Genomic DNA, 10,844 nt, shown 5'->3' on the forward strand with positions numbered 1-10,844 from the left:
CATGCACCATGGGCTAAATATTCCTTATTAGTGCCAATTAAATTATGACGGGGGTATCCACACCTCATGAACCACACTCTAATCAATATGGTGCTAAGGGCTTATCGTGCCAAATAATAATAACCTTGTACTAGGGAGCTGGTGAAACCAGGGCGGTATCTAGACAAGATTATTATTATTTGTCGACAAAAAATCAAAACATCCACAAAAATTAGAGGGGAAGAGAAAATAAATTTACCAAATAAAGCCCATGACACATGTTGAGACTTCACCTTCAACCCAAGCTTGAAAGAAAATTAGCTACTCATAATTGAATTAGGGGCAAAATGGAAATTTATTAAAATACATAGAAAATACAAGATGGAGAAGGAATTACATAAAATGGAGCCCAAAAATGGATTCAGAGATATCAAATTAGGGGGGGAGGCCTCCTTTTTATAGATATATTGAGTAAATCATGGCCATCGGATTAAAAACAGTTTGGACGCTCAAGATTGCGCCACGTCATTAGTCAATAGTATGCGATTTGAACAGTGACACGATTTGACCACGCGGTTTGAACAGTCAATCGGTTTGAACAGTAATGCTGGTTGGTTGAAAATAATCATGTGTATATGCATATACCGTTCGCGCGATTTTTGGTCCACTAACATGCTGCCACGTCACCAATCAACGGTGTATATAAATTTTGTCCAACAGAATCGTGACACCTGTTGAGTGTTAGAAAATGCATATTTATAAAGGAGAAAACCGTCATTTTACATTTCAAGTCTTACTAACAACCCTTACTTTTATGTATTTAACATTCTTGTTATTTAATTTCGTGTGTTTTATTTTAATTAAGTAATTTTTGTATTTTAGGGGCATTATAGTCATTTCACAATAAAGGAGAGATCAGACGGTAAAACGGACATCACTTTTGAACTCAGGACGGTCGAAAACCTTAGGAGGAGCATAAAAGAAAAAATGGCACTATTCACATGTACGATACTATTCACGGGTACGGTACTGTCTACGTTACTGTTCACGACACTGTTCACATAGACGGATCGATGATGTGGCATTGACTGATGAGGTGTCACGATCCTGTTGGACTAAAATTCTTATATACTGTTGATGGTGACGTGGCAGCATATCAGTGGACGAAAAATCTCGCGTACGGTGCATGCATCACACAGGATTATTTTCAACCAAACCGCATTACTGTTCATCCGGGTCAAATCGTGTTAATGTTCATCTGTGTGGTCAAACCGTGGACTGTTGACTGATGACGTGGCGCAATCTTGAGCGTCCAAACTATTTTTAATCCGATGGTCATGATTTACTCTATGTATCTATAAAAAGGGGGCCTCCCCCCCTAATTTGATATCTCTGAATCCATTTTTGGGATCCATTTTCTGTAATTCCTTCTCCATCTTGTATTTTCTTCGTATTTTAATAAATTTCCATTTTGCCCCTAGTTCAATTATGAGTGGCTAATTTTCTTTCAAGCTTGGGTTGAAGGTGAAGTCTCAACATGTGTCATAAGCTTAATTTGGTAAATTTATTTTCTCTTCCCCTCTAGTTTTTGTGGATGTTTTGACTTCTCGTCGATAAATAATACTAATCTTATCTAGTACCGCCTTGGTTTCACCGGCCCTCTAGTACAAGGTTATTATTATTTGGCATGATAAGCCCTTAGCACCATATTAATTAGAGCGTGGTTCATGAGGTGTGGATTCTCCCCTTATGATTTAATTGGCATTAATAAGGAATATTTAGCCCATGATGCATGTTGATACGGATCCAGATACCCAAGTACGTCATTTCAATAGATTTCTCTTCAATTTATTCTCGCCATTGCAAGTCCAATTTTAGAATTTATTATCGCCATTTCAATTCCAATTTTAGGATAATTTAAATCACTTCCACCACAATTCCAACCACCCATTTACAAAATTAATTCTATATATAATTAAAATCCACCTCCTCGTGGGATCGACACTCGTCACCATTAGTCTATACTACAATAGATTCGTGCGCTTGCGAGTACATTAAAATTTGCACAACAACACCTCATCAGTCAATGCCACATCATCATTCCATATGTGTGAACAGTATCGTGAACAATATCATGGACAGTATCGTACATGTGAATAGTACTGTACATATGAACAATGACATTTTTCCTTTTATGCTCCTCCTAAGGTTTTCAACTATCCTGAGTTCAAATGTGATGTCCGTTTTGCCGTCTGATTTCTCGTTCATTATAAAATGACCATGATGCCCCTAAAATACATAAAATACTTAATTAAAATAAAACACACATAATTAAATCACAAGAAGCTTAAATACATAAAAGTAAGGGTGTTAGTAAGACTTGAAATGTAAAATGACGATTTTCTTCTTTATAAATATACATTTTCTAACACTCAACACACCCCCCACCAGCTTATTGCTAGTCCCTAGCAAAAAAAGCGAAAACAAAATTCAAATCCAAAATGATTTTTTTTTTTAACAATCATGTTTATTCAATCAGACTAATGATAGTAATCAAATAAAAGTATAAGTATTATCTCCAGTCTAAAGAAACATCACACCTACATCAACCATCCACATGAATCAGCCCAGTAGATTTTGTCACAGCTGTGTTCAAGAATGACATGTCAAACCCCAAAATCTCACTGGAAGTAGTGACACTCTCACAAGAAAATTAAGCCCAATAAAAATAGTCACTTCAATGAATGCTGAATTTGAGAGAAAATAATAAGGAAGTAATGTCACACACTCTCACCAAGATGAAAGAAATATGCCCTCAGCTCAGAAATAATATGATCTCAAGTCAAACAAAAATGATAGTCAACCCAATTTATTTATTTTTTTTTATTATGCACCACTACATCTTTTTAGCCCATATAACTAGCTTCTATTTCTGACTATAGTTCCCTAAAATCAAGAAGGATTTTTATTAAGACGTAACGTAGGCTAGGGACATGGCTAACAAAAGAGGGGAAATAAGGAAAACAAAGTGTATGTTTGAGAAAAATGCAAAGATTTTTTTTTGAAAGTTGCAAGGTGGATTTCACATATTATTGTTATTTATTTATTTATTTAACAACAATTTTTTTTTTGCTTTTGTTTGGCACAACTTCACTGAACAAAATAATTATTTACATTTTTCTCAAACATAAATAGGTGATGGAACTTGTAAAATATCGGGTAATACTCCAAATCGGAGTGGGTCAAGATGATAAGTTTGACAAAGAAAAGTTTTTTTTTTTTTAAGGCTCAAAAGGGTTAACTATGGATATTTTACAAAATGGATGACTAGAAAGGCTGAAACGGATCAAAGATGACATTTCCATCGTCTTTTAGGGCTCTAAATAATCTTCTATATCTACTAGTTAGATGGGCCTCCAGATATAGCAACACACATTTTTTTCTTTTCTTTTTTTCTTTTTTTCATTTTACTATTTTTTTAATGGTTAACTCAAAAGAAATCTAGAGATCGTGTATAAAATAATAAACTGCTAAGTTGTATAAAGAATTGGCAAAAGGGTTATTCTTCAAGAAAAATGATAGGCTCAGAAACTCACTTGGTACGTATTATGACATGTTCATTCCTTCAAGCAACTCATATTTGTCTCCGACATCAACATGTAGACTAGTAAACATGGCGTAACATCACTTAAGACCAAAGATAATACAAATACTAAAATTTAAAATTCATCATGTCATCCAATGTTAAAACAAATCACACAACTTTTTTTTTAAACAACATTCTACCCCCCAACCTATTCTAAATATGAAAGGAAAATATGCATGCAAAAATGTGAAAATGATGCAGAAAAACTAATTAGAAAAGTTACAATTAAAATGATAGAAAAATAAAATGTTTTTTTTAATTTTAACTATGAAGATGCGTTTCTAAAGGCACTACACTCCATATTCAGCCATCTTCGACTCAAAAATTTGAAAGTGTATATTTATAAAGGAGAAATTAGAAAGAAGGAGTTAGAAAAAAAAATAATTGTCAAAGCTTAATAAAGAAAAAGAAAATGTCTGGATTTTTTTTTGTTTTTTTTTTCAAACAAAGAAGATGCGTTTCTAGAGTAACTACACTTTATATTCAACCATCATCAACACAAAAAGTTAGCCACGGTTAGTCTCTACAAAAAACAAATTAGGAAAAACTTAACCAACATTCTACAATTGTCGATTATTCCCTCCCCCCAACCAGAACGAAACATTGTCCTCAATGTTTGAAAGGAAAGAAGTAGAGTTTAAAAGACATTACCTGGGTGGTGCAACACAGAAGAAAATATTTACAAGCGGAGAGTTAAATCTAATTTGTACTTCTTACTGCGGCAACTGTTACCATCATTATTTGGATGCTCCAACACAAAGGTCCAGGGATTTGGCTCCGGTCTATAAGCTTGTAACAGATCAAGTAGCTCATTAGTAGTGTGAGCACAAATAAAAAGCTTTTTCACTGTGGAAGGAATGAAATAGTTTTTTATTGCATGGTTAAGAAATGCAATAAAGCCATTATAAAAGTTATTGACATTTAACAAACCGATAAGTTTCTGGTGAATGTGCAGATGGACCCAAGATGCTAATGTGATAAGTGCCTCTAGAGTTGCAAGATCTCCTGGAAGGAAAATAAAAACATCAGCATGATTAAGCATTTCAGTTATTCTTTCTTGCATACCTGAGACGACTAACTCTTCTCCAGTCGGTGAGTCAGACAAACTGCCCAAAGGTTTTAGGGCTCTTGGGATGATGCCTAACACTTGGCTTCTTCTGACAAAAGCATCTTCTGAGACCAATTTTGATAACCCTTGGTTACCTCCTCCATACACCAAGTGTAGTTTTCTCTCAGCTATGCTTCGATCAAGATCTATTGCTGCCTCAACGAACTCTTTATGTTTGCCATAGTTAAATCCAGAAAGCACACAAATGTTCTTGAATTGTTTATTGGGAGTAGCTGCCATTGGGATACTTCTCAAAAATAATTTGTGAGTGCTTAACAAAAAATCATATTTAAGAATCTTTGTGACAGTGGGTCACAACTGTGTGTGAGGTAGCATGTAAGTGTCAATTAACGCGTAAAGCACATGGCTCGATAGTAAAAAAGCAAACAGTAAAAATGAAAAAATAATAAAATAAAATAATTAAAGACAATAATGCAAATGATAAAACAATAGTAAAATAAAACAACAGTGAAGTAAAAGGATATTTACAGGTAGTTATGACTGTGGCTCACATCTTCCTCTGGTTTTACGTCCAGAAACGGCTTGAACGCCCTCTATGGGTTGAGAATAGGCTTCCCATCCAGTTTTCTTATAAACTGGCAAACACGGTCGTTTATAGTCAGATTTCCGAGACTATATCGTGCATGCTCTTTCTGGAATAATGACCATAATTGGAGAATCGCTCCTTGCACATATCCACTGGGATGCGTTTCAAGAGACAAAAGGATATCATCCAATGACTCCTTATTCAAGCCATCCCTAATGAATTGAATCTTATCTTCCCTGTTATCAGACACCATTCCTAAAGAACATAGGTTTTTATTGCATCTCATTCTGGCACATTTATGACAAACAACAGAAATTCTTCAAGCTCTTCGTTTTCTTGCATAATTTTCTTTACCACAACCAAGCATGTATGCAATAAATTTTGGAGGTAACTAACCTGTCAAACATACTTTGGCCTCGATTAACCAACAGATGTCAGTAGATATGTTATTCTTCATGAGCAATCGCATGTGTTCGGACCGAGCTTTATAGATTGTAAAGAGGGCATTCTGAGGAAGTGAAGGGAATCGATTGTGAAGCTTTGCTAAAATCTCGTTTATGTCCATACCTTCGCCTCAGAATATCAGTTATTACGAGAAACTGAAGTAACCGATTTGATTGTCACGGAGTACCGTTATTCGCCACTTCACCGGAGTAACAAACTAAAGCACATAAAGAAAAACAAACTAAAACACAAAGAAAATTACAATTGTCCTCTTATTGAATTTACCTCAAGCTCCAACGGGATGTTGTAGACACTTCTCTCAATGTCTCTGAGTTGGCTTTCTAAATCCTCAACATAAGATACTAACTCTGGTGGTTGCAGAGCCCAAATACGATGTGTTTTACAAAATCGAATCTGCCTTTTGAGATGAGATTTTACATGTTGAGGTGGTTTAAGAATGTCCAGGAGGAACTGTTTATCTATGGCACTCATGATTATCAATGATAAGAGAAAACTTAATGGTTAAACAAACACACTTATGCAAAAATAATTTCAATTAGCAAAAGAATAATAAAAAGAAAAAAAAATCAAATCACCGAAAAGAAAGAAAAAAAACTCAATTCAAATCTGGTGGGTCACTCAAATTTATTTCGGTGTCCTCTCCATGTGGCTGGTACTCTAGATATGGCTTTAATCTTTGACCATTAACTTTAAACGTAACACCGTTCTTTGGGTCCTTAATTTCAATTGCTCCATATGGAAAAACAATATGAACAATAAAGGGGCCAGACCATCGAGAGCGTAACTTACCTAGGAATAGGTGCAAGCGAGAATTGAATAAAAGCACTTTCTGACCTGGAGTGAAAGATTTTCTCATAATTTGCTTGTCATGAAAGACTTTCATTCACTGCTTGTAAATTTTGGCATTTTCGTATGCATCATTGCGAATTTCTTCAAGTTCTGCTAATTGTAATCTTCTTTCTAAGCTAGCTTGCTGCATGTCAAATTTGAATTTCTTGATGGCCCAATATGCACGATGCTCGAGTTCCACAGGTAGGTGGCAAGCTTTTCCATACACTAGCCTGTAGGGTGGCATCCCAATCGGGGTCTTGAAAGCCATTCTATATGCCCATAATGCATCATCAAGTCTTAATGACCAATCTTTTATGTCTGATCTCACCGTCTTTTCTAATATGTGCTTTATTTCTCGATTGGAAATCTCAACTTGGCCACTGGTTTGCGGATGATATAGGGTCGCCACTTAGTAAGTGATGAAATACTTTGTCAAAAGAGCTTTGAATGCTTTGTTACAAAAGTGGGCACTACCATCACTGGTTATCACTCGAGGGAATCCAAAGCGTGAAACAATGTTGCTTTTCAAAAATCCTATCACTACCTTGTGATCATTGGTTCTACATAGAATTACTTTTACCCATTTTGATACGTAGTCAACAGCAACAAACATGTATTGATGGCCAAAAGAAGGAGGAAAGGGTCCCATGAAGTCGATACCCCATACATCAAAAGTCTCAACCACTAAAATTGGATTTAGTGGCATCATACTTCTCCGTGTAATGATCTCCATTCGTTGACACCTATCACATGAAAAACAGAAAGTGTAAGCGTCTCGAAATATAGTTGGCTAATAGAAACCACATTGTAAAACTTTAGTCGCTGTTTTCTTAGTGCTGAAATGGCCTCCTGATAACTCTAGGAAATGAGAGTTATTACATCAATTCTAGACTTGAATTAAGGTCATTTAGAGAATAAATAAGGTGTTTTTATTACATTTTGATTACCTTTTGCATAAACATTCATTTTAGTTGGGTTTTAATAAGTTGTGTTTAAATCAAGTAATTTGTACTAAAAACAAGTGCATAATTGTAGGTTTTAAATTCATAAGGGGATGCTGAGACATTAGATGAGCAAGAGGAGGAAAAAAGATAGCCAAAAAAGAAGACAAGCACAATCAGGAATAATGCAGTGCTGTTATGGATGCTAGGGCATCCAGTGCTGCAGCAACCAGGGAGCAATATGGGAGAAAGCTTAAAGCGTGGGTCAGCTATAAAATCGCGATCTGCATGCTTCCTAATTTAAACGCATGCACGCGCATGGACTTTGGGTCTTTTACCCTAATTTGCAATATAAAAGGAGGCGTGCACCACATAGAAATGCGGCAAGGAATTATCATAAAAAATAATTACAAAGGCAAGAAGAAGGAGATCAAGATTGAGGAATGATATTCGGAAACAAAGAAAAGAACCGTGCAGAATTATTTGTCTTTCATCGTGCTCAACTTATATTTTCTCTTCTTCATTGAATTGTTTGGATGTATTCCGAGATCAATATATTTATGTTTATTTTTCTCATCCAGATTATGAACTAAATTTACTTGTGGTTGAATGACAAATAATCCAATGAGTTATTTACTGTTCTTTTATATTGTTATGGTAATGCTGTAGCATTATACTCTAGTAGTTTTTATGAATACAACTGTTATTTCGGTTGACCACCCATTTAATAGTTTCAGTTAAGATAGAGCAGCAAAAGGGCATGTCTTAGCGGATATTATTAGAGTATTACTTGTTCTTAAGTCGAGTTTCCTGGATTAGGTTACCTTAAATCCCATAAGGGCACTACTTGAAGTTAAGATTTGTGACACTCTAGACATAAGTGTTCACCTTGTAGGGTGGAGAGATTAAAGGTTATAATGTCGTACCATAAATATATAAGCAACTAGTCATTGTTAGTAGATTTAGAGGAATGATATTTCCAACATGCGATAGCTACGAATGCAGATTCATTCTACCCATTGCTGCAACACTTATTGTAACAACTAGTGCTAATTTGGTAAACAACAGTCACCACATTAAGAGAGTTTGATCATTCAACTACTATATTCTCAATTGAATCTTAGACACATTTAACTTAGTTTATTTCATTACAGTATTGTTTTATTTCCATCTCTCACAATTATTAGTTACGAGAGAATTATTTGACAATTGTTTGTTTCGATCTTTAGTTGATTTGCATTATTGTGATTGCTTTAGCATTTTGGAGTAACATCAATCCCTGTGGAGACGAATTTGGATACTCATCACTTTATTACTTGTTGTGTATACTTGCACATTGGCATTGATAGTAATTGATTATAGAAATCAACCAACAAGTTTTTGGCGCCGTTGCCGGGGATTGATTCTTTATTTTTAAAGTGTGAAGTAAATCTTGATAGCGCCGAATTTGATTTGATTTATTCTATTTATTGGCAGATCGGTACATGCATGCACAAAGACAGATCTGTGGCATTCCAATTCGATCATGAGATTGAAAGGACTATCAGGAGATTGCGAAGAGAACAAAGGAATTCAGAAATTGCTTCAAGCATGAATAATTTACAGGATGCAGGGAATTTGAATCCTCACGGGCTCTTGCAACCAGTCAACATTCAAGAAGAGCAGAATGAACATGCTAACGGGAGACAGCCAGGCAATAACAATATTATTTACATGGTTGATGACAGAGACAGGGCTATAAGAGATTATGTTGTGCTAACTCCCCAAGTTGTACATCCTGGCATCATCAAACCTGAAGTAGATACTGTAAATTTTGAGTTAAAGCCAGTAATGTTTCAAATGTTGCAAACAGTTGGGCAATTCAATGGATTGCCAAATGAAGATCCTCATCTCCATCTTAAATTGTTCTTGGAAGTAAGTGATGCTTTCAAGATTGTTGGAGCAACACAAAATGCCTTAAGGCTGAGGCTATTCCCTTGTTCCTTAAGAGATCGAGCAAGAGCATAATTAAATTCGTTATCATCTGATTCCATCACTACATGGAATGAAGTGGCGGATAAATTCCTAATGAAATATTTCCCACCAACAAAAAATACAAAGTTGCGGAATGAAATTACTTCTTTCCATCAACTAGAAGATGAAAGTTTGTACGAGGCTTGGGAAAGATTCAAGGAATTGCTCAGAAGGTGTCCTCATCATGGTATTCCTTGTTGCATTCAATTGGAAACTTTCTACAATGGGTTGAATCCAAGTACAAGGTTAATGGTGGATGCTTCAGCAAATGGAGTTCTGTTATCCAAATCTTATACTGAAGCTTATGAAATTCTGGAAAGAATTGCCAACAATAATTACCAGTGGCCTTCAACCAGGCAATCAGCAGTAAGAGGATCAGCAGGGGTACATAACATTGATGCAATTACAGCCTTATCAGCACAAGTAACCTCATTGACTAACACGGTAAAAGCCATGACAGCTGCTCCAGCAACAGTAAAGCAAGTTACTGAACTTTCTTGTGTCTATTGTGGTGAAGAACATGATTTTGATAATTGTCCTGGAAATCCAACTTCAGTAAATTATGTGGATAACTTCAATCGACAACCTCAGAACAATCCATACTCAAATACTTACAACCCAGGCTGGAAACAACACCCAAATTTCTCATGGAGCAGTCAGAATCGAAATGCTCCAGCATTGAATGGACTGAGTAGAAACACACAACCACTTGGTTTTCATTAACAAAGTCAAGGGTAAAAGCATATTAGTCAGGATCCAATCACTTCATTGGAAGCTCTGATCAAGGAATATATTGCAAAGAATGAAGCAATTGTGCAGAGTCAAGCTGTGTCATTGAGAAACCTTGAGAACCAAATGGGAAAACTAGCCACAGCAATGAGCAGCAGAACTCAAGGAAGCCTACCTAGCAACACAGAAGACCCTAGGAGAGAGAGCAAAGAACACTGCAAAGTAATTAGTTTGAGATCTGGAAAGAATGTTGATATCCCAGTTGAGGTGACCAAAAATGGGATAGAATACAATTCAGCACAAAAACCAACTCAAAAGGAAAGCCTGTTACAGCAAACTCCTCTTCAAGACACCGGTTACATGGGCCAAGCTACAGCAACTGCAGAGGAAATTCAAGCAGAACATGCTGAAAAAAAAGTCACAACACCAGTAATTACAACCTGAACCAAATCAAACAAACAAAGTTTGATATCTCCTAAAGCTACCCAGCAGTTTAAACATCCACCACATTTCCCACAAAGGTTCCAGAAGCAAAAACAAGACAAGCAGTTCAGCAAATTCCTAGAAGTGTTGAAACAACTGCAC

At 35.8% G+C, this 10,844-nt stretch overlaps 1 non-coding gene across 1 annotated transcript; it reads right to left on the minus strand.

The window, feature by feature from the left end:
• Positions 1–9,614: 9,614 nt before the first annotated feature.
• Positions 9,615–9,721, minus strand: LOC112101377. Its single transcript, XR_002907504.1, has one exon. It is a non-coding gene; the product is annotated as a small nucleolar RNA R71 (small nucleolar RNA).
• Positions 9,722–10,844: the final 1,123 nt, after the last annotated feature.

The sequence above is a fragment of the Citrus clementina genome, unplaced genomic scaffold (genome assembly GCF_000493195.1).
Source record: "Citrus clementina cultivar Clemenules unplaced genomic scaffold, Citrus_clementina_v1.0 scaffold_2, whole genome shotgun sequence".
Lineage (NCBI taxonomy): Eukaryota > Viridiplantae > Streptophyta > Magnoliopsida > Sapindales > Rutaceae > Citrus > Citrus x clementina.